The 23,091-nt window shown below is 40.0% G+C and overlaps 1 protein-coding gene across 5 annotated transcripts in view; it reads left to right on the top strand.

Moving 5' to 3' along the window:
• thrab (thyroid hormone receptor alpha b) overlaps window positions 1-23,091 on the top strand; it is a 216,573-nt gene that overhangs the window by 93,780 nt on the left and 99,702 nt on the right. For 4 of the 5 annotated variants that reach the window (XM_079660061.1, XM_079660059.1, XM_079660060.1 and 1 more), the window contains one exon: window positions 5,149-5,231. The gene's annotated coding sequence lies outside the window, so the exon portion shown is untranslated. Of the gene's footprint in view, window positions 1-2,670; window positions 2,730-5,148; window positions 5,232-23,091 lie in introns of all 5 variants that reach the window. The other variant, XM_079660062.1, reaches the window with a different exon arrangement.

Below are 23,091 nucleotides of genomic sequence, written 5' to 3'. Positions count from 1 at the left end.
GACGGATAACAACGAAAACAATTTGAAAAGCACAGATTTCTCAACACATGGCCCCTTGTCATTGTAAAATAGAAGAGCTTGATGTGTTTATAAAACTAAGCCTTGGACAAACAGCTCTGTCCCAAACGTCAGATTTGTCTAAAACGATTAAGGAAGGTTGCACTCTAGTGTTTGTAGATGCTGTCATTCTACAAGAGATATATAATTTTTTATTTTGGAGATTAAGCTTCACAGTCTGCCTACAAAATTGTGATCAGCAGGACTGGCATACCGATAAGTTAGACACGTTGGAGTAAGAGAGAAGGAAAATAGTTGATTAAGTATAAATGAGCTTTGCATACAAGCATAGAGGGTGAAGTTATTTTATTTTTGGCTTGATTGAATGAGCAGGTATTTACTGAAAATATGCGGTCTCTCACTGTCAAGTGGATGATTTCAGAGCAGACGAGGCTTATATAAATACCACATCGGCCTGAATATGAGACAACTTTTCTTATTAAGACTGATTGAAAATAAGACACACATTAATCTGACAGGTTGAAGAAATTCTGCAGTAAAACGAAGTCCCTGTGACCTAAGATTTTCATCGTCATAACTACAATGTAGCTATGTTCCTATGACCAATTAAAGCCTTGAAACTTGAGGTGTTTACAAACTCAATTTGTGCTTTTCAAAGGGAAAAAGCATTGGCTGAGAATTCAGCTGTTGGTCATCTTGTCCTTGAATTCTTTTCTCGTTTAAACATGATTCTGCCAATAGACCATAAATCTCACCTTTTTTCGCAGGTTGTTCAAGAATGTTTTGAACGTTGCTAGTAATAAGCATTCCTTTGTTCTGTTATTCAGTCACTGCTCTGTCTTAAAAAGTCTACGGAAAGATTTTCTGTCAGTGCTGTGTTTTTAAGACTGTCCTTTAAGGCTTGTCATCTTGTAAGGGGACATTTTTTGGACATTGTTATTGTTTGCTGCTGGACAAATGATTATGTCCCCTGTCAATTGTGCTGTCCTGTATAGGTTTGTAAATGCTTTCTCTTACTTTGAAAATCCAAACGTTCTGCTAGTGGATGGCATGGAAAGCTTATAAACAATAATACTTAAGTCTCTTTAATAGAATAGTTTGAAATCTTGCTAGATTTCCTTGTTTCTAAAAGAGAAAATCATTCAAAGATAAAGATTATTTCAGTTTCTTTGTGTTTATTATAGGGCTGGAGTTATGGTTTCCTAGCTTAGCAAAAAGGCTCTCCCCAGGAAAAGCAGTTTGCCTTGGTCTGTCCAAAGTTCAAGATATGCATACCAGTACCCTAAAGCTTACTGAATGAAACATACTGTTTAATTCTAACATTTCAGTTTCTCTCTCTGCCCAGGAACTGCAGGTAGAAAATCGCTATTACAATTAATGCAATATCTATTACAATTAATGCACTATCTATTACAATGCATCCCTTCTCTCTGTTTGAGGTTGTTACTATACATGAAAAATTGAAGAAAATATTCAATTAAACAAGACAAAGGTATGCAGATTAAACAACCAAAAACATGCAATAACTTGCAAGCTTCAGTTCTTATCATTTTCATGTTTTTGTTTAGATGGTTCTGCTTGCTTCCAGTCTTTGTGCTAAACTAAGCTAACCCCAGTCTCCTTTTTATTAGCTACAAGAGTGGAAGGACTATCCAAGTATCCATCAGTCTTTTTTGTTTGTTTCATCTGTTTATCTGAAAGTCACCTTGTCACAGTGACTTTCAGTGGTCAATAATTGGGTTTGCAATAGAGTGGTGCAGTGATGACGTATTTCATTTGGCTGACTTGAAAGTTAGCATAGCAAGGGGTCCCATGCTGTAAAGCAATGTGATTCTTCAATTGGATTGTGTAATATTGCAGAAAACGTGAACTGTGGTCAACACACTTTTATATTTGTGGCACCTTTTGCTCAGCAGGAAAACTTGTAGCAGGATTTTAACCCTAAAGTTGACGTGTAAATGGCTAAAGTACTGCTATAAACAACATTGACTTTAAGATGAGCAAGGGATAAAATGCTAACTTATTTCAGGCTTCCCTCCACAACTCAATACTAAGCCTTGTGGCTCAAGGTGAAGACGCATTTCAGAAGTTGCTTTACAGTTAGCTTATAAACAGTTTTGAGTCATTGCCGTACGTCCTCTACGGACAGTACTAGCTTGTATCTCTCTCTGTGGGTAATATGAACACACAGAATATATTCTGTATATGAGCTTGAGGGCTGTCAGGTTTAACCCTGACTCCAAGCAGCTGGCCCTCTTATCTGTCCCGCCTGTGTCGATGCATATTTATCTCTCCCCGCGGGGCTGAGAGCTGGCTTAGCATATGGATTAGCCAGAGAATCAGATGCATTCACTGCCTTCCAAAATGTGAGGCAGCATATATTTTAGACATGATCATGGTTAAGCGGTTACTTTTGATATGCACTATTTGCAGTATTTCAATATTTAAACACGTTATTTGCCCTAAAAAAAGGCTACACCTAGGGACAGCTTCTCTGTATCGACTTGTGATTTGTGAGACAGCAACAGTTGAGTCAAATCTGCTATAAAAGAAACACTGTCAAGTCTGTGCCTTCTGTTGATAATGCCTCCAAAAAAGCAGCTACGTTTTTGTGCATCCAAGAATAATAATGTATTATCTTCTTAATGCTAGGAGTGGCGCTGGAGATAGGAGTGGCGCTGTGTGTGCCGCCTGCCAAGTCAGGTGGAAAGGTGAGAATGTTGTTGTGCTACTTGGATGCCAAACACACACGCCATAATGATGACGTTATTGTGTTTGATTGAATGGTTTCTCAATCAGAGCTGAAACAAAGTAAATTCTTGAATGACAGGAGGTTAAGGAAAAACACTTACAAAAATGTTTTAGGCTTGCCTTAACATGACGAAAGCATTTAGTTGTGGTTTTGACATATTTTCTTTAACTATGCCAATAGGTGCTCTTTCCTTCACCACAATACCGTACATATCTAGATATGTCGTCACAAAGAGATTATTTCGTGATGTCAGATGTGAATATTGAAATGTTTGTACGTGTTGTTTGTGTTTGTTGCTGTTTATTTGACTGTGTTCAAATATTTGTGTGTGAAAACAGATGTGAAGCCTTATTGAATTTGCCTCTGCCAGTGGCTTTATTTAAAACAAATGCAAATAGGCAGTTTAGATCCTGTTCAGGATGAGATGATTGAGTATGATGCGCAATGTAATCTAATTGACTTCAATAGTCATGGTTTCTGCCCAGGTATGTCAAGCATGTGTGCTCTTCCTCAGGAACAGTCTACTTAACAGTCTGTTCAGTTCTGATCCCTCTCACATTCCCCAGTGCATTGCTCATCTTAACCTTCAAGTTGCGTATTGAGGTGTGACTTCTAATTGTTCACATTAAGACATCTTGGGTTCAAGTACAGGTGTTCAACCTGGCTGGTTGCTAATAACGCCTGAAGCCTTCCTTTTATTGAAGAAAAAAAACAGGTGTTAATAATAGACCTTGTAGCAGTAAAGTAGCCAGAGAGGATTAATACCTGTGCCATTAAGAGCAGAATATCTATTTCCATCAATGAATTCCTGTACTGTGCTCTCCTGGCCTTTTTAAAAGTCCAGTAAGGTTCCTACTATAAACTCCCTTTGATTCCTTTAGGCCAGCCTTAAGTTAGACACTTCATTTGGCTAAAGGATTAAACTACTAAGCCTTTTAGTGGTAAGCTGGTCACATGCAAATCTAACATTGGTTTGCATATACAAGAAAACCTTGCACCTCCTTCAGGGATTTTCCTCTGGTGAACTCTGAGACTCCTCCCATGTCATCCCTGATTTGGCAGTGCATGCATGCATCAGTGGCCATGTGGATCTCCTTGTGCAGAGCTGTGGCTATCCAGTGTTTCCCCTAGGTGTACTGCCTTATCCTCTGGAGCAGAGAGGAGCTGTGGATTATTGTTATTGATATCGTACAGTAACAAAGAATGTGTACATTAAAAAGTAATAAAGTACAGTGTTACACTGTACTTTATTACTTCAATTCAAACTGTATTCCCTTCTTATCATGTAGCCTACACTTCTTCCTTTCATTGATACATTTAAATCACCTGACTACAGCATATAACATACCTGCTGCAACGATGTGCTGCTGCTGCTTCTCTCTGCCTCATCCTCTATTGCTGGAGGCAGCTCCACCTCATCTGATCTCTGATATGAAAGCAATCGTGTTATGATCATATTGAGCTATTGGTGTGAGTCTAACATTAAACAAGCAGTCTGCTTGTCATACATTGCTGACGATACCTTTTAAGTGGCAATTTGTTGAGTCACTGCCGCTAGATGCCGGTAGTATCAAGCTAGCAAATCCTGCATTAGCCTCAGATCAACAGGTGTAGACAGAACATCCAATTATCCTGAGCTAATTTACTGATTGAACCAACTCACATCTCCTGTCTTTTTTTTCACCCAACTCATTGGACTATTCTTCTGCTGGCGTTTCATTGTTGTTTTCTGTCAAATTCAATACTTTAGTTCAAAACCGCGGTACCTGCTCACCACCTGTGAGCTATTTTTAGAATGCAGAGCTGTTGTTCTCCTCCTTTCCTCCGCTCTTGTCTCTGATTGTGAGTGTGTGCATTCGCGTGTGTGTGTGTGTGTGTGTGTGTGTGTGTGGGGGGGGGGGGGGGGGGGGAGCGGAGCCCCGCCCTTCAGAAACAGAGCGGAGGGAGAATGTGAACACGCAAGGCAGTGGACACTGAAACATGCACATTGGATAAATAACATAGGCGTTTAGTTTAAAAGAGCACATGTTCAATGTGAAACGTGACCGTAGATAGATTACTTCAGTTGCAATTTGGTGCTATATATATATACAGGTATATATATATATATATATTTTAAATAATAATAAAAAACAAAAATTTAAATAAAACAAAAACAAAAACACTTGAATTTCAGGCAGGGCGCGGGGCTCAGTTGGCAGGGCGCAGCGCCCCGCCAAGACAATGGTAGGGGAAACACTGGGCTATCTGTAGGATTTGGCTAGCAGGATCTATCCGTAAGCCTTTTCACTCCCGAGAGCATTTGGCCCGCTGGATGTTTGTCTTTTGTTGGCAAAGATGTCAAGGAATCACAGATTGTCTCTCTGATCTGATTACAGAGTTCCCTGAGAGCTACGTTTGGATGAAAGCTGGGATGAAATGTAAAGAAACAACGGCAGAGTAAACACGACTGACCACCAAGGTAAGACATGTTTTCACAAGTTTTGAGCACACCTCTGGAGGTTGACATGTTTGCCACCAAGTCACACTATTCCTGTTTCAGCACATTCTTCATTAACTGTGAACCTACATCAATCGAATCTGTGAGTGCGTGTCACGTTGATACCTTGTTCGTGTCGCAGATTCAAAGGACTGAAGGGGAGGTGGGGCTGGTTTTATTTTTCCATGCTGGAAAACAGTGTCTCATTACCACAGGTGCAGATATCAGATCCTGTATGTATAGTACATCTGAGCTGTACAGAACATATGTTCAGCTCACTCACATGTTGATCAGTATCCCCTGCTTTTTGCCTGTAGATTAGAAAATGATCCAACCCAATAACCACAAGGCTTCAGCTCTCCTTCTGAGAGCCTCTCCTCGTCTTCACAGATAAGATGTATGAGCCCAGTTTCTTTGTCTGCCACCTGAGCAGCATCACAGGATCATATGTAGACTGCAAGTGTGTTGTATTGTGCCAGCCTTAGTTTACAACTTAAATGTCACAATCTTTGCATTTTGTCATAGCCAGTGATTCTGAGTTGCAATCACATACCCTTTTGGGAAATCTAACACATCCCACTTTGAATATTCTCTAGAATAACAATATGTATGTTGTCTTGTCTGAGCCCTCCGTCACCTCTGTGCAGCAGGGATAAACATGTCTGCATCGAAGGAATCACTCGGGCTGACAAGGCAGTAAATGGACACACTGGAATTAGCCGGGTGCTGCAACAGATTTTTTGGAGCCAGTGTTTCTTTCCATCTGCTGGCTGTGGGCCAGTTTGGCGCTGCACAGTTCACAGACCCCAGGCTGCAGCAGTCAGCTCTCCTCCTGAAGAACGTTACTCTGCACAGTGATGAACTTGCACTTTTGCTCTCCGGCATGGCCACAGTCTGGAGCCTAGCATGCCGTTCCACAGTGACATCTCACACCTCGGTTTGACACCAGTGTTTATGCTGACTTATGAACCTCTTCATGTTGCAATTTCATGACTTTTATCTGCACTCAAGGCCCCACGCTGAATAGGCAGATACGCAGCAGTAACTGTTAAGGTGGGGTTTCTCGATACTTTACTCAATTCAGTAAAAGTAAAATGTGTTTGAATGTAACTCAAGCATTGAAGTGAGATCTGTAGTCACCTTTTCTTATCTTGGAAGGCAGTTGCAGTTTTTTGTGGCACTTTTGAGTCATTAATATTAACAATCTGCACCTGAAGATTGAGATGAAAAGGCATTTGAAATGATGATCAAATATATATCAGATGCATTGACATAACAGCTGACACATTAAAGAAAAGGAGTAGCATACTCACTTTTGCTTACCTTCTTTTAATGATGACGTTTTACAAATGTGAACAGTCTGGATTCAGAAGCTGATAAGCCTAAGTTATTGAAATATGAATAAAAAACGTACTGGGAAATCCTGACACTTGTGTACCACAATCAACACAAGTTATTTGTTGGCCTTTGTAAAACACAAAAGCACTTCTAATGTTAGATATTAGTGAGTGGGGCTTTGTTGTTTTTGGCCTAATGTATACACTGGCTTGCAGAGTTTCATTCTGGCATGTATGTATATATATATATATATATATATATATATATATATATATATATATATATATATATATACATAAAGAATGACTGCAGGTGTGTTGTTCTTAGACATTTAGCATGGCTGTTTTTTGGTGTCACCCAAATGTTTTTGTACATCTTACAGGAAGTTAGATCAACTTGTTTGATGCTGAGGTTCGCACCACATGTAAGTGGGATTCTCTGAGGTGTGCAAATTGGTTGATCTGCAACTACTCATAACACTCTTCTCTGTGCAGATATGTTTCCATTGTAACAGAACTTGATTAGCTGAGATAGCTGCCATTTGTAGTCAAAGTGACAGTAATCAAACGTTACAAATGAATGTTTTGCACATAAAACAACAACATCCAAAACAGGACCTCACTCCAGTTATAGTACTCACTTTTCTGATGTGCAGTGTGGGGCAATTTCCCATCAGCAATTAGCCGGCCTATTTGAGAGGCTAGTACATGAATCAAAGCAAAGTGGTTTCTGTCCGTCTGGCTTCTGTCAAACTGATGAGAGGTGAACATGGCCGCTGCACCGGCACACACACGCCGCCCCCCTGCTTCTCAGGTGGCACAGAGAACAAGCTGAGCCTCTCCCTTCCCATCTGTCATGCCCATCAGGGGAATCACTGCCTCGCTCTGACACACACAGACAAACACACCCCACCTGGACACACATTCACAGACGTAAATACAAACAAGCACACACATTCATCAAACGGACAAATATGTACAAACATACACATGCACACAAGCAAATACAAACACAGAGTCTAAAATCATTTGAATTCATACAAAGATCATCTCTGAGCTCTGCTGACATTTATCTCCAACCAGGGAGCAGCGGGGGGTGCGTAAAGCAGCTCGGGGTAAACAGAGTGGGCTGGAGCCAGAGGTAAAATTACTTTGATTCTCCGATAGTTTGACTCACCACCTGGTTGGGTAATCCCAGTGCACGCTTTTGGACTGCTCCCGCACTAAACCCCAATTTCAATTTAGGTGAATTGAATTTCTCAAATGGCCATCCGAGCCCTGCCTGCTGGGGACTAACCGGAAGAAGTACGCTTTATGAACGTTAATGCTGTGCAGAAGACAGACACAGTGACATTTAAAAGTGAAAGCATTACAGTCAGACGGATTTGAGCAGAAGCTGTCTCTATATTAATGCTCGGCCCTCCTCTTTTAGTGGCATTTGAATAAGCATTTATTCTTGGTGATCAATAACCTAACTTAATAACTTGCCTTGAGGCTCTCGGATGTCTAGACAGAATATCGTTTTTTTCTTTTTTACTAATCCAGGGATTAATTCAGAAAGACAATTACAAAGCATGCTGCTAAATGACATTTCCAGAAACAGAGGAAACAATAACTGAGTAATGTCTCAAGCTAATAGCATTTTGAATTAGTTTGTCAATGTGAGGTTGTGTTAATACTGTGATTGGTGGCTTTACCTGCGTCTTAGATCAACTGGGACGTGGTGTAGAGTTCTGTACGGCAAGTGCTTTCTGCTATATGCTAATATTGTTTTGGAGCATAAACACACTGAAGCTGTTATATTAGGTTGCCACGTAGTAGAGATAGAGGGGGCGGTGTTTTGTGAAACTGCGGTTTCTTGGACAGTTCTCTCATTCAATGAAAGGAAGTGGTTTTGTCTCCGCTCGCTGAAAATGTTCCTCTTTTGTAGCTTTCTGTCAATACTCCACAATTTCATTCATTCTGACGTTGTGTTCTTCTCTATCAAACCCAAACTTTCTGGGTTGTTAAGTAGGCTCAAGTGAAAAAGTGCAAACCACTGGCATCAGTAGGTCGACAGTGTTTGTGTTAATATTGGTTAGGGCCGTCAAATACCGATCTAAATGAGCTTTCAACTTTGATCATCTAATTTTAAAAGCAGTGTCACGCTCCTACAAGTATTTTTTTAGCCTCATGGCCCCCTGCTTACAGGTGGCACTTTGCAGATGAACAAACTCAAGCTATTTGACACAAATGATTTCTGCCATCTAGGTTCCTTTATTTGTTTTTAGTAGTCTGCAGTATTTTCTTAATTAACTAGTGAAAAACGTTGTTGTCATAAGGTTTTAAATAGATTATTAAAACGATTCCATTTGGGATTGGTTTGTTACATTCCCAAAAAACATGATAAATATATCACATTTATTGCCAAAATAAACATGAAATAAACAATTAATAATAACATTTTCACATGCTAATAATAAAAAAGCCCTCAGGATTTTAAATATCCATTAACCACACCAAACCCTTTGGAAAAGGTTTTATTAGTTCAATTAAAATACAAAAATAAAGATTCAATTAACAGAATCTTTAAAATGAAGCATTTGGTTAAAACAATATGGACATAGTTCATCGCTTGGTATTTCATTTGCGTGTCTGAGATACTTGTGACATTCAGACTGTCCTAAGAAAATCTCAAGGCGAGTTTGACATGTCAATTACAGCGTTTGGTGTGATGACAGCTGAAAAGTTTGCACGAAAGATTGAAAAAAAGTGAAGCAATTTGCAGTGTGAGTGTCCGAACCCTCTGCTCTGTAACCTGTGATCACAGCTCAGCGATATGAAACATGTCCAGGTTCCACATCAGCCCCTATGAATCGCTGGCCGCTGCCGCAGCTCCTGTCACACATCCAACTGGATATCAGGGTGTGAAACAGATATGATTGTATCAAATGCTCTCTAGTTTCTGATTAACAATGAATGACTTCTTGTTGCAAACCAGACTGGACGCTTTGTTCTAAGTTACCCATTTTCACTGGGAGCTCCTGTTTCCTGACAAAGCAGTGACAGCTAGTCCGACGGGAACATTTTCCAGGTTCTGTAGACAAAATACATTTTTTCTCCCTAGCTGTACACATGGAATCGAGATAGCAGGATGTTTATATGGAGCCTTATCTTTGGTCGTTATTGTAAAATGAAAGACGCTACCTGGTCCTGGCGTTAGCAGCTGCAGAGCTCTAAACCTGTGATGGCAGTAACACGTTCCCAGGGTCTAAGGGGATCGAATAACGCTCCAATTTGTTATTGCCGGGCATGATGGGGCATCTGATATAGATGGTAATGAAACATTTTAATTGAAGCCGCTGTGTTCAGGACCTCGCTGGTAATCACATCATGGTAAAGTGTCACGGCCGGTGCCTGCAGTGAACATTAACGTGACTGTCAAGGTCATGCATTTAGATTATTCCCATCTACACCTCTGTGTGACTATCTGTGGAAAGACGTGTGAGTTTAAGGGCTTATTTTGCAATCTTTTTGTATATTTACATGTATTGCTTTTGTGCTCTGACAGCATTTAAAGTGTACATCAGTATGATATTAATATGTTGAGTTAGTGTTGGTATAAGGATATCATTTTTAAAATATTTATAATAAATGAATTCTAAATGTCAAACTGCGATAATTAGTTGACTGACAAATTAATTAACCTGCATTAATCATTGTTAAACTCATATTTCAAAACCAACAATATCACATTTGACCGTTCCATCTTCTCAGACGTGAGATTGCATTTCCTGTCTATTTGTTTTAAATATACATTTGAATGTATGTTTGGGTTGGACAGAAAAAGAGATGATATGATTTACCTCGGGCTTATAGCAATTGGATGGGCAGTTTTCTGATGTTTTATAGATCTGGCAATGTATTGAAAGATAATGTAGCTGTTATATAAGCTTGGAGTAATTGTTATTTACTGCACTATATCATAATTTATCCAATCCAACTGCTTGACTGCTAAGCTTTTATAAAAAAAAAATATATACTTTTTATTTCCAGATATTTTAAGGGCATTTTTCACAATTTTCTGTCCTTTCTTTAGACTTGAAAATCAAGCAATCAAAAGAAAAAACAATCAACCGACAATCAAAATGACGGTTGATTCAAATTGTAATCAAAATCTAATCAATTTGTATTTGATATATACAAATATCGTTATTGTTGTCCTTAGGCTGTTGTCATCTCTGATTTTCAAGCGCAACCAGATAATCAGTCACTATTCATCAGCAGGGTTGTAGTTTCAACAAGTACTTGACATCAAAATAGGTCTTTTATCACTGCCCTCCAAAAACAACCCATATGTGGTTATAATCTGATCCCCTATCGGAAGGAAAACATGTTTTTTGTGTTGACCGTTAAAAAAAACATTCATATGAGGGCTCCCTGAAGTGCAGTCAAGGATTGTGGGAAAGAAAGGCATAGATCATGGTAAACAAAAGCACCAAAAGGTTTTGTTATCGCATTTTCAAATCAAATACTATGATAAACATCATCATTCGGGTGGAAACTCAAACACCAAAGCACTGTTTAACTACAGTCAATTTCTGACAGCTCATACTCTGCATGTCAGAATAAAAACAACACACATAAATGAATTAAACATACATTTTGATGTCCTCTATCCACAAATGTAATGACCATGATCAAGGGTAAAAGAAACTCTCGCTGACTCTAGGTGATGGAGAGGATGTGAAATGCGGCTCCGCTGTCCCGGCCGGATGCTTTGTTGTTATATTTGAACAAAGTTTTTGGTGAGGACATTCTGTCTTTGTTCTGTGTGTAATTACCATAAATACAGAAGGACTGTTGTGGGCTAGTGCTTTCATCTTACCGTCTCCAAATTTTCACGTAAATTCTGACACCTCTTTGTCTTGGCTATTAAACGTTAATTTGCTGAAGAAAATAATCAATAAATAACAATTAAATGCTAAACAAGCAAGGCATTGAACTCACGTTTCAGGAAATCCTAAACTGCTGATAACCGTGCATACAGTGAGTCGCTTCATGTGAAGCATCTTGTGAGCGAGCCTGATGAATCCCCCCCTTCTATCTGCTAGATTTAATGCTGCATACATCCGGTCACACATCAGTGGGTCACGCTGATGTGAGGACGGAGAGCAGTTCTGGGTATACTTGTCATGTAGAAGTTCCTACAGTTATAAGGGGCCACATTCTTGCATTACATGTTGTCCCTCTTGGTGTCTCCTCCCCCTGCTTAATCTTTCCCCAAGGCGCTTTAAATTGAGGCGCAGAACAGGTGCAGCAGGGAGTGATATGAACACAAGCTCCTGCGCAGACAGTTGGGCCCCGCCACATTATATATGTCATATACAGTCTCCCACTGCACTGCAAAGTACTCGCTAACTTCTTTCCTTGTCTGTGCCCTGGCTCTGTTTGCTCAGTATCGCCCTATCAGGGCTCAGCTGTTTGGGATTATGGCTCACTAAGACCTCACAGGGTCTTTCACCCTCTCGCTGAGGACAGGCGAACTGAGCGTCTGCCGGTTTAAAAGGTTAATGAGTGAAACATCAGCGCAGATAAGTGGCTCTGTACAGTACGGCATATGTTGGTCGGAGGTAAAGTAGGACACGCTCTGAGAGAGGGCATGTTAGAACATGCTTGCTCATGCTGTACTATACTGGGTGTTTATGACGGCATATGGTCGGTTATATGTATCTGCGCTGAGTAGAATCTGACAGTGTGCGCCCTGGCAGAGCGATAATCTCAACCCATAGCTGTGGGTGCAAAGGGTCGGTGTTCATTTCATAGCTCTCTCTCTGGCCCAAGAAAGGTTCTCTTTGTGGCTATAGGCACCTCTCTGAGATGCCAAACAAAAGCCCTTTTTTCTGTATCCAGCATGTTTAGTGTTATGTCCAAATTGCTGTAAACAAGGCTACAAAGCTCTGGATACAGTGCACATAATGAAAAACAGACTGCTATTCCTAGAGGCGCAAAGACACAGAAAAGAAGAGAATCAACACAATGAACAGAAACATTTGAGACGGACAAGAGGGCAGAAATGAAGGGGGAGTGGTGGGCAGCATTTACCAGTTAGAGAAGAGCATTCCAGCACTTTTGTTGTCGGGCCATAACTATTCCACTACTCCTACTCCTTCGCCACACAATTGAAGTGAACTTTAGAGGACTCCAATAAAGGTGGAGAGGAGGCGAGCGCATGAAAGCGCCCGGGGTTAGGAACGCTGGCCGGCTGCAGACAGTGGACACTCTTTTACTGTAGCTCTCCACGTGGTCCCAACCGTTAGTTCCACTATGACACTTAGTGCAGTCTGGTTTGAGTTTTATGCACGCATGTGGAAGATTTTCTGGGAGGATTGGGTTCAATCTCTTTACATATGCACCATAAAGGCAAGACCCTACAGGCCTACATTCATATTTGTTTTGCTTTCACACCAAAAGTCTGTATTAGATAATGCCTCTTCTGTCAAATGAAACATACATTCAGAAAGGTTGTTTTCTCAAAATATGTTTTATTTTTTTATCTCAAGTTTAGCAGCATACACATAACTTTGGTCCTTCATTTTATTCTTAATATTTGTACAGAGATTTGCTCGTATAGCATTAATTTCCTGATTTATGGAATGCTTTGTTTCTAAAAACATGGCATATTTATTGTTTTATAACTGTTGACAGAATGTTCAGATTAATAGAGCAATACAAAAGCTTACTCTGCTGGAAATATATGCAAATTAGAACATATTTGGTAAGATCAAGAATTATTTGCATATTGAAACAAAACATTTCAGAAAACGTGTAGAAGAGTCCTGTCTTGAAACTTGTAATACAACAAAGCTTCCCTTGTGTCTTTTCTAAGAGGGGAGAAACGCTTGGTTTGACAGAATGTTTTAAACTTTGATTTAAGATAAAGACCCCATGCATACAGGTGAAAGCCTGTGCAAACATGTAAAGTACATTTTAAATGAACGTGTTCTCCTACTCATCGCAGCAGGTAGAGGGAATGGATACAGGAATGTATCAGCCCACCTTTTCCTAATGTGTTTGGATGAGTTCCAGATCAGTGAGTCGCGCTCTGCACCCTCTCATTAAAGACGCAATTCTAAAAGCTATCGGGCCCGTTACAACGTGCCATGACGAGTTAGAGCCATAGTGGGACATTCCCTCCCCCCCCTGGGTGGGTGTGTAGTATTTGGCCCTTTTGTCAGATTGTACTAGTAGACTAACATTTTTTTTCTAACTTTGAATACTAAAGTTATTTAGTTAATTTTCCAATTAAGTTAAGAATATTTACATACATGTGGATTTGTTTAACAAAATGCTATCGTTTGACCTTTATCAACTTCCAGAGCTGCCATTTACTATAATAATAATAATAATAATAGTAATAATAATAATACAATACTTTTTATTACTAATATGGACATTTTTCTGATTTATATATGGTTCATTTTAACAGTATATTGGGTTCGGATATTCAGAAAAAAGCATTGTTCCCGATGTTGCATTTGAGTTTTAAAACATGTGGGAAACGCCAAAAATGATTCTGGTAAAGGAACATTCTTTGGACATGTAAACGACACACACACATCTCAGTTTTTTTTTTTTTTTGGGGGCATTTTGCAGTTTTTCAAGAGGCTTGAAGGAATGAAAGAGGGTTGCTGTGTCTGCTGGAGAAAACAAATAAATAAAATGTCACGGCAACATGTCAAAGGCAATATCATTTTGATTTAATTTTCATTAGCCATGTAGAAAAGCTAAGTCTGAATGTTGTCTTTTGGAAATAAGGCAAAAAAGCCTGAATATTTTGAGCATGTTCATGTATCTGAGTGGGCTACAGTGTTCTCAGTCCACACACAGTCTCAGCCTAGACCTTTGACCTCTCTTCAAACTGCCAGTCCAAGCAAGGCTGCTGAATTCACATCTATCAAATGCCATGTCTGTAATGTTCCTGTGACCTCACCACCTTATCCTTGTACGAAGCCTCAACCTGATAGAATTTACATTTGGCTGTTCCTATAACATTATACAGCTCTATGTGAATTTTCAAACGTTTGCCTTTAGGCTGAAAAACAGAGGAAAGACTTGTTCTGTCGTCCTCTAGAGACAAAGCAGTGAGGTGAGCTCCCAGAGTTATTTCACTGGGTATAAAGACCGTTTCTGTGTAACGGCTGTGAGCAATGAAACCAAATTGTTATATCTCTATAATGTGAGAGGACTAGATTGTAAAGTAGAGCTGCTTTGGACAACAGTTATTTTCATTTTCTGAAAATCTGCTGATAATCTTCTTTATGAAGCGAGTCATTATTTTGTCGATGTCTATCAGGGCCGTTATTTTGCCAACTAACACTCTAATACTCAAATATATATATTTTACTATAACAGAAACGGATAGTTTTAGGAAACATTTTCCGGCTGCACTTGTTAGATGTTTTTTCGATAAAGCCTGATAACCCCAGGTTGCCTTTATTCACTATTTTAAACGGATGAAGGATTGAAGTCATTGGAAGTCTGGATCATAAGATCTCAGGTAAAAACCTTCTGAACCAGGGTCAATGCTAACCGGAAGAATCTGATGGCAATGGACTCCGTTTTGTGTTATTGTTTTGATTGAGAGACCCCTAGTGGAAGACACTTACATGTTGTGTGTTTAACTTTGAAAGACTCCTTTGTAATACTGCAAACTCCCTTTTAATGTATACATAATCCTCTGCAAACTGACTTCCTCATGAGTCCCTTTATTCATCCCAGTCTTTATATCCTTGTATAAATCACCTGCTATATTTGTGTGCTTTATTGTGACTATTTGTGTCTGTCCTTTTCTGTTTGTAACGTTAAATGTCCTTGTGCTATGTCTCAAGTGTGTCCCTGTGTGCCTAATGCATGCACGCCCAAGGCTCTGTGAGTCCATGTATGTGTATGTTTATGTCACTGGATGCGACTCCTCCAGTCTACATAACTCCAGCTCTCCATACGCTCATGCATACAGAAGTGGGAGACGACTGCAGGAGCACGCCTGGGGATGTGGTCAGGAGAGCCTGTGTTTTATGGAACATACTGTACTGAGCTGCGCCAAAGGCACTATAAATAGAAGGTGCTGATAAAGAGGAAGAGAAAAAAAAAAGGGTCTCTGTGTGAGACGTACTCATCGAGCCGGTTCCTGTTTGAACACTCAGCCAGGGGCTAAAGGATCACTGCAAGTCCAGGCTGAGCTAAAACCAACACTAAGTTACATAAAAAGCATATAACCACGAATTAAAAGGAGCAGTATTCCAAGACGTATGTGTTTATGTTGGGGGTTCGGGTTCGGGTGTCAAGACTTGATGTATTTATGATTTGCATCAGGGAAGTATCATGCAATAACTGCAGCCACATCTGACAGCATCATGGAGGTCTCTTAGAGAGCCGCCAGTCTGCAAATATAGCTCAGGTTTATCAATGTGTCTAGGAAAACAGAGACACATGTTTCACATTGCTGCTGTGAAATTAATTAGTGTTAAACTTATAAAGTTTGATAGGGTTGGAGTCTTTCCAAAAGTAGGTGACTGTCGCACAGTGAAACCCTGCTCTTGACTCTTTAACAGAAACAAACCTGTGGAAAACCTACACTAACACAACATGTATGAATGTCTTTTTTAAAAAGAGCATTGAACTTGCCCGAGGATAATTTGACCAGATTGAAATAGTGTTTGATCATTTAGAGATTAAAACAGCAAAGAAGTCAGCAGCAAGATGCGTTACCAAGCAGCAGCAGAAAAACACGGTTTTATTCTGCCCTTTACAGTTCACGCTCTCTCACTTCGAAAAACACATTTTTCTGCAGTTGATTACAGCTGATGGTGAGTGCACTCAGGTATTTTGTATATATATATATATATATATATATATTGTTCTGTTCAAATAATCTTGCACTTTTGTTCATTTTGACATTGCATCTGGCTTCTGTTTTGCAACCACTGGTGACTGATCTCTTTCAGGCTTGTAGAAGGCTGTAAGTTGAGTTTAATTGATGTAGCAAGAATAATACATCATTTTGCACCCTTTACCCTAAACATGCTTTATAAAGCTAAATAGATCTGCAAAGACTAGTCAACAAAAACGGAAACTTATTTTGATAATTGAATAATTGATAGAGCGTGAACTAACTTTTCATCCAAAAATGCCAGAAAAACGTGATTTCAGCTCTGAAATATAGAGATTTGCGGCTTTGATGTTTTTAATGCTATTATATTTAGACTGACAAAACAATACATTTAAAGATATCCTCTTGGAGTTTCTTAAACTGGATTTTTTTTTGTAAAATATAAACACCAATTAATGAATGATTAAAATAATCATGAGTTGAAGCCCTCATTCAGAAAACATCATCTGCATCAGAATTAATTAGGTAACAATCATCCCAAATGAAATCAACACAGTGAGTTGTGAAGTAAGACAAAGACGTTTTGCATGATACACGTGTTGGAATGCAGCCTTCATAGCTGCTGAAGCAGTCGGCTGAATGTTTTTGCAAAAGCACGTTTTCTGGTGGCTGAGCAACAGAAATGAAAATTGCCTTAACCCTGCTGTGGGTGATTATTTTTCAGGAAGAGGAGTTTTGTTGGTTCTCAAACTAATTGTTTGCCATCTGATCCAACAGGTCCTAGTGGGGCTTACATGGATGGATGAGGGCAGGGAGCAATGTTTGCTTAGCCTAAGGTAAAGAGGAAGAAGGATGAAAAGCATATGGTCGGCAGGAGGGAGTTGTAGCTCTCGCCAGCAGATCTTCTACCTTGCTCTTGTTATTATAACGTAAAAAGCAAGATTTAAGCCGTTCAGTGCAGTCCTTCACTATGAAAACATGGATTTTCTTTTTGACCCTGGAAGTGTGCCTCTGCCCTATTATTCCCCTTCAAACAGAATGCTCCTTCAAGCTGCTAATACATATTGAAGAGATTTATCCCCCAGATTCAATGACTTTGAGTGAAGATCTAGTGGTATTGCCCTACAGTATGAATGAGCAACCTGAATGTTTACTTATGTGTTTAACTCAATCATTAAATGTGCGGGATCACCAAAACTGCTCCATGAGGCATGACATGATACATGTCCACATTCCCAATGCCGTGCACTTCTTTTTTACACGTCTGCACATTCAGCGCTTGAAGAGGCTATATCCTCGGCTGACACCGAGCCCGGCTAAACGGCACTGTAACCTGTTTTATGACCTTGTTTTTCTTCTATTTTCAGTCTCCTTGCTCCGTTCGCACACTCATCCTTTTTCCTGTTCTCACATTATTTTATCATTTGCTGTAATGCTTTAGAAGTCTTTGAAGTACATCCTTAACACACAGGGGGGGTGAAAGGTTAGGACGATTCTAAGGGCCCGTGACTGACAGGGGCCCCAAACATTTTTAGAACATTAAGAAAAAATGTTTAAGTAACCTTTCATCAATCATCAACAATTAACATTAATATAACGTTAATTCATAATGTAATCACTAAACTTACGATTCATTTAACTTTTTTTCTGCCAAAAGTTAATTATCCAAAGCCTCTGTACACCCCTCTCTATTTACATGTAATGGTTTGTTCCTGCCTCCAAACGCTGTGCGGCACCGCACTTTCTAGCAGAGTGAGAGCATGTGAGGAGGGATGCTAGTACTTACGTGTGTGCCATCTCTCAACCAATCACAAATTTAGGCTTTCAAGAAAGAAAATAAAGGAGAGAAAGACAAGAGAGAGGGACTAAAGGGCGACAGTATGTCACCCAGTTTTTCAAAAGAAAAGGTATGTGGTCCATGGTGGAAATTAGTCTGTTAGCTAAGCTTAGTCCATTGTAAATAATAATTGTAATGTTTTGCTGACATTAAGTACTGTTAATATCTTCACAGAAAATGCTGAGGTTTTTCATTTCACTGCTCTTTTAGCTGACATTTAATAAATGCAGGTAAATTTTTAGCAGCTATTCATACTAAATCAGTTGTCCCTCCCCCTGGTGCCAGGACCAACAGATCCATCTCTAGGCTCAGCAGCCCTGTCCCCCCATAATGCTTTGCAGTCTTGCCATGCTGTCCATTGAAAGCCAGTTGGCTAGAAAGCTGGACTTCAAGGACTTGATCAGTGACTTTGCCCGTAAGAAGGCTAGGCGCTGGGCTCTTGGTGAAGGCTGAGCAAGGGCTCGCAATAACTGTTGAAGGTCAAGGCTATGGTAACGATATTGGATCACTACACACAAGATGCATGATGAGAAAAAGACTGAGAACAGGTAATAGGCTCTGATTTAGCACCACCATCAGGCCTTTCCATTTCCATTTCCGTTTTGTTGTCCATTTACACTTTAATACCCGCTTATTTTGTAGTTGGTATTTATATTTTAATTGAAAAAATCTGCTGCTTGTTATTTCTTTTGTTATAGCATTTTATAAATGATAATATTGTTGTTAATGTTCACTTTATTTTAATTTAAGAGGTCATGTATATTTAAGTTAGATTTATTTAGATTTATGAATGTTCCATTGAAAAATGTTATTAAAAAGGCATGTACACCATAACAGATGACTATTGAGGTCTATTGTCAGGAATGTTAGTGTTATATCAAATAGTGAATTCTACTGCAGCAGAATGTTGCAATAGAATTTGCAGTCTGCACAGTGTTATATGTTCATCGCTCAGTGTCAGTAAGTATTGTGCGGTTAGTATTGGACTACAAGATAGAGGCAAGCCTGTACAGGTAGTTATTTAAAGCATAAATGAGTGGGTTGGGTTCTGGACGTGTGGTTACAGCAATTGTGCTTGGTTGGCTTGGCCTGTGCCTGGTGGTGGGGCCTAATGTGATATCTTTTCATGGGGCCCAAAATCCCTGGCGGCGCCCCTGTGTACAGGTAGAGTTATTTAAAGCATAAATGAGTCGGTTGGGTTCTGGAGGTGTGGTTACAGCATTGTGCTTGGTTGGCGCGGCCTCTGCCTGGTGGTGGGGCCCAATGTAATATCTTTTCATGGGGCCCAAAATCCCTGGCGGCGCACCTGTTAACACACACATTGTTACATAACTGCAGGATTGTCTTTTTTTTACCCCCCTGCATTCACTGCTACCCTAAAGTTCTCCTGTTCCCCCATTACTTGATCCAGTTTCACCATAGCAACACGTCTACTCTTGCACACACACACACACACACACACACACAGACACACACACACACACACACACACACACACACACACACACACACACACACACACACACACACACACACACACACACACACACACACACACACACACACACACACACACACACACCACGCAATTCATAGTCACCACATTCTCTTTTTTCCCTCTTTTCTTTTTATACCCTAGTTCTGGGCAGTTTTTTTTATGGCTTCGCTCACTGTGTTCCTTCAGGAATGTTGGCCCACGTTCAAAAATCCTAAATCAACTACAGGCTGCTACAGCACCCTGGGCCCCTCCGCTCTGCGTCTGTCACCCCACATGTTGACCCCAGGGAGTGTTTGTGTGTGTGGAAAATGGAGCTGACAATCAGACCACTGACAACCTGTCCCAAGAAGGTTTTGCTGACAGTTCCGTAGCTTTCCCCCCCACACTTTCCCTCCTCCATGTGTGATATTTTCTCACTCTTTAACTTCCAGTTTGTCTTACTGTTGTCATTATCTGATATATTGTCCGGCAGGTGCCTACTCTCAATTGTTGATTTTGTGTCCGTCCTCTTTAAATCTCTAAATCTTGCACATGTTAAAAAACGTTAAGACATAACATTGGAGACATAGGTTATTACAACTGGTTAAACATGGCAACATAGTAAAACAATTAAATCAAAGGTAGTTCTTAGCCCTCTGGATGAATGAATACAACATTAACAAGAGGAGAAAAACATGTTAAGAGAGTGTTAAAACATACATAACTAATTTTTATTTGTAACAGTAACTCAAAGCACAGCATTTTTAAATTCCCTTTGCTGTGTTGCTTGAAAGTTCAGTATTCACCATCATTGTAAAAGAAAAAAAATCCTATTATGTCTGCCAAATGTTCCAAAACTTATCAGGGTTATTATTTAAAGTTTAGAACGCCACTTGAGAAATCCCATAGCTGCACTATTTTCCAAGGCTATACATCATTTTGTCTCAAACGTGAAGTGAAGAACTGTGAATGTCTTGAGGTCAGAAAGCCGTCGGAGAAAGTTTTATTTTGTGTTCCCCGGCCTCACTCCACTTTTGTCTGTGATTCTTCCAGAGCTCAGCCCTGCTCTGTTTCTCTTCTTGAAAAAGGAAAGAAGAGAGTCGCGTGGAAATGCATTTGTTCTACAGATGTTGTCTATCCTGGGGCCCAAATCGTACTCGATCAGAGGATTGCTTTCCCTTCCTCTCTTCATCTGTGGCCCCTCATGACTCAACAGCATTCCCTTTACCTCTGTATGACCCTCTATTCTCATCTACTGTACTCTGTCCCTCCTTTTTCTCTCCAATAAATCATGTCTGTGTGGTCTACACTGATTCAAAACTGCTTTTAATTCCATGACTGCGCTGTCCTGGTGTGATGCTAAGATCTGCTCTTGTCAACAAGAGGGCCCCCCTTTGCTCTGCTTTAGTTTGGGGTCATAAAACTTAGTGTGCATAGAGCTGCCCAAGACAGCATTTAATTGTTTTTGTCCATGTGCGAGATGTTCAGATGACAAGCCTGTTGCATATTAGTCCAGTGATTTAGAGAGTTTGGCTATGGCGCCAAACTCTCCCCCTCCCGCCTCGCTCCTTCGTCCCTCCATAGAGAACGCCTTTGGTCGTCCATTGTGTTTGGTCTGGTTCTGATTCCCAGTTTGGTGAATCCTCTGGAGGAGGAGAACACATGTGCAGAGCGGATGTGTTGTCTAGCTCCATTCGCAGCTCACCAACTCTCACTGTCACGATGAAAGCGTAATATTTGTAAACGCCTTTTGTGTGTTATGTCACTGCAGAGGTGCTTTGCCTCCACCTGTAAACACTTACTGTACATTTGAGCAATTTTCATCTGCATTTAAAAATAGCATCGGATTTAATCCCCAGGCGCCAAACTAAAGTAAAAAAAAGACAAAAAGCTCTGCTCTTACGATTTCCATATTTTGAATGGGGACTCAGTCTCGGTAATACACATGGCTTTTTATGACTGTGCATTAATTTAGCGTTTCACAAAGGCCTCAAACATAACAAGGAGAGGGATTGAAGAGAGTGTTTTTGGCTTGAAGGGCTTTGGGCATCACACGTTTTCTGTCAAAGCCCATCCTTTGTTACAGTGAAGTGATCCTGGTTTCTGTTTCCAACTGGTAAAGCTTTCCTAATCCATACGTCAAACCACTCCATTCAACCTGAATGTAACTCTTGTGTGTTTATCCAGTCAAAGCCCATTGTGGTGTATATCGTGAAGGCCAAACTTGTGTAACAGACCTTTCCTAACTTGTTTAGGAATCACGTTTTCCCCCATCAGTATTGCATTAAAAGTTGTCCTGCTCCAACTGCTGTCTTGGGTTCAGTTGCCCTATAGAGCAGCTTTTAGAAGAGTGTTTGTTCCTAGTACAGACCTCTGAACTGCGGCATGCAACTTCATCCAGGTATTCATATAAAACGTGTGTAATGCTCATTGAAGGCTCCCAGTCTGAGACAAAATCGACAAGTCAGGATTAAGAATGGCAACATCTAACATAGTTTACTAGCCACCTAGCTACATCAATGGGAAAAGGTGTAGGCGGTAAACAACGCTATGCTGGATTTTTAAACTGATGTGCAGTAATAAAAGCTCTTAATTTGCCTGTTTCTTCTTTCTATCTGTTGATGTGAAAAAATGTGCCCCCTGATTTGGTTTTTCTCAACAATTTAAGAGATTATTCTTTGGCACATGCTATACCCTTAAACCAAGTTTAAATATTGTTCTGAACTTTTTAGGTACCAAGCAAATCAAACCAAAAAAACATAACCTTCATGTCTCTTATTACTGATTTTTTCAGGCAAAGCAAAAATAACCTTTCTGCCAACCACAAATCTGCTAACATGAAAATGTCAGACTTAAAGATTCAAATCTAAGAAACTGGCAGTTCCCCCTTATCATCAGGCAACACAAAAGCCTTTTACACTGCAGTGGAAGCCGTTGCATCAGGCAGTTAGAAGTCCTTTAGCTGTTCTGCCTCCATACATTTGAGCTGTTATGTATTCATGCCAATTACCACAGAATGTCCTCCAGGGCTGCTGTGCTTGTTGTCTTGTGTCTTTTGAACAACAAGCTGTATTTTTACATCTCAAATCCTCTGGAAGACATTAAAGGCCTTGATCGCTTTAACATTCTTCAGCTTGAAACTATATAACCATTTAATAGGGTCAAATGAATGTATATTAGGTTAGCTAGTTATTCAAAATGTAGAAACTTGAGTGCCATCACACATGCCAACAGAGCAGGGATCTCAGAAAGTCTTTGCTCTTTATCACAGATTCTCTCACATTAGATCATACAGCTGTCACATCTCCAGTTCTCTGAGC

Source organism: Notothenia rossii, assembly GCF_949606895.1.
Source record: "Notothenia rossii genome assembly, chromosome: 11".
Classification (NCBI taxonomy): domain Eukaryota; kingdom Metazoa; phylum Chordata; class Actinopteri; order Perciformes; family Nototheniidae; genus Notothenia; species Notothenia rossii.
The sequence above is the reverse complement of the archived record's forward strand: the minus strand, read 5'-3'. Positions and strand labels throughout refer to the sequence as shown.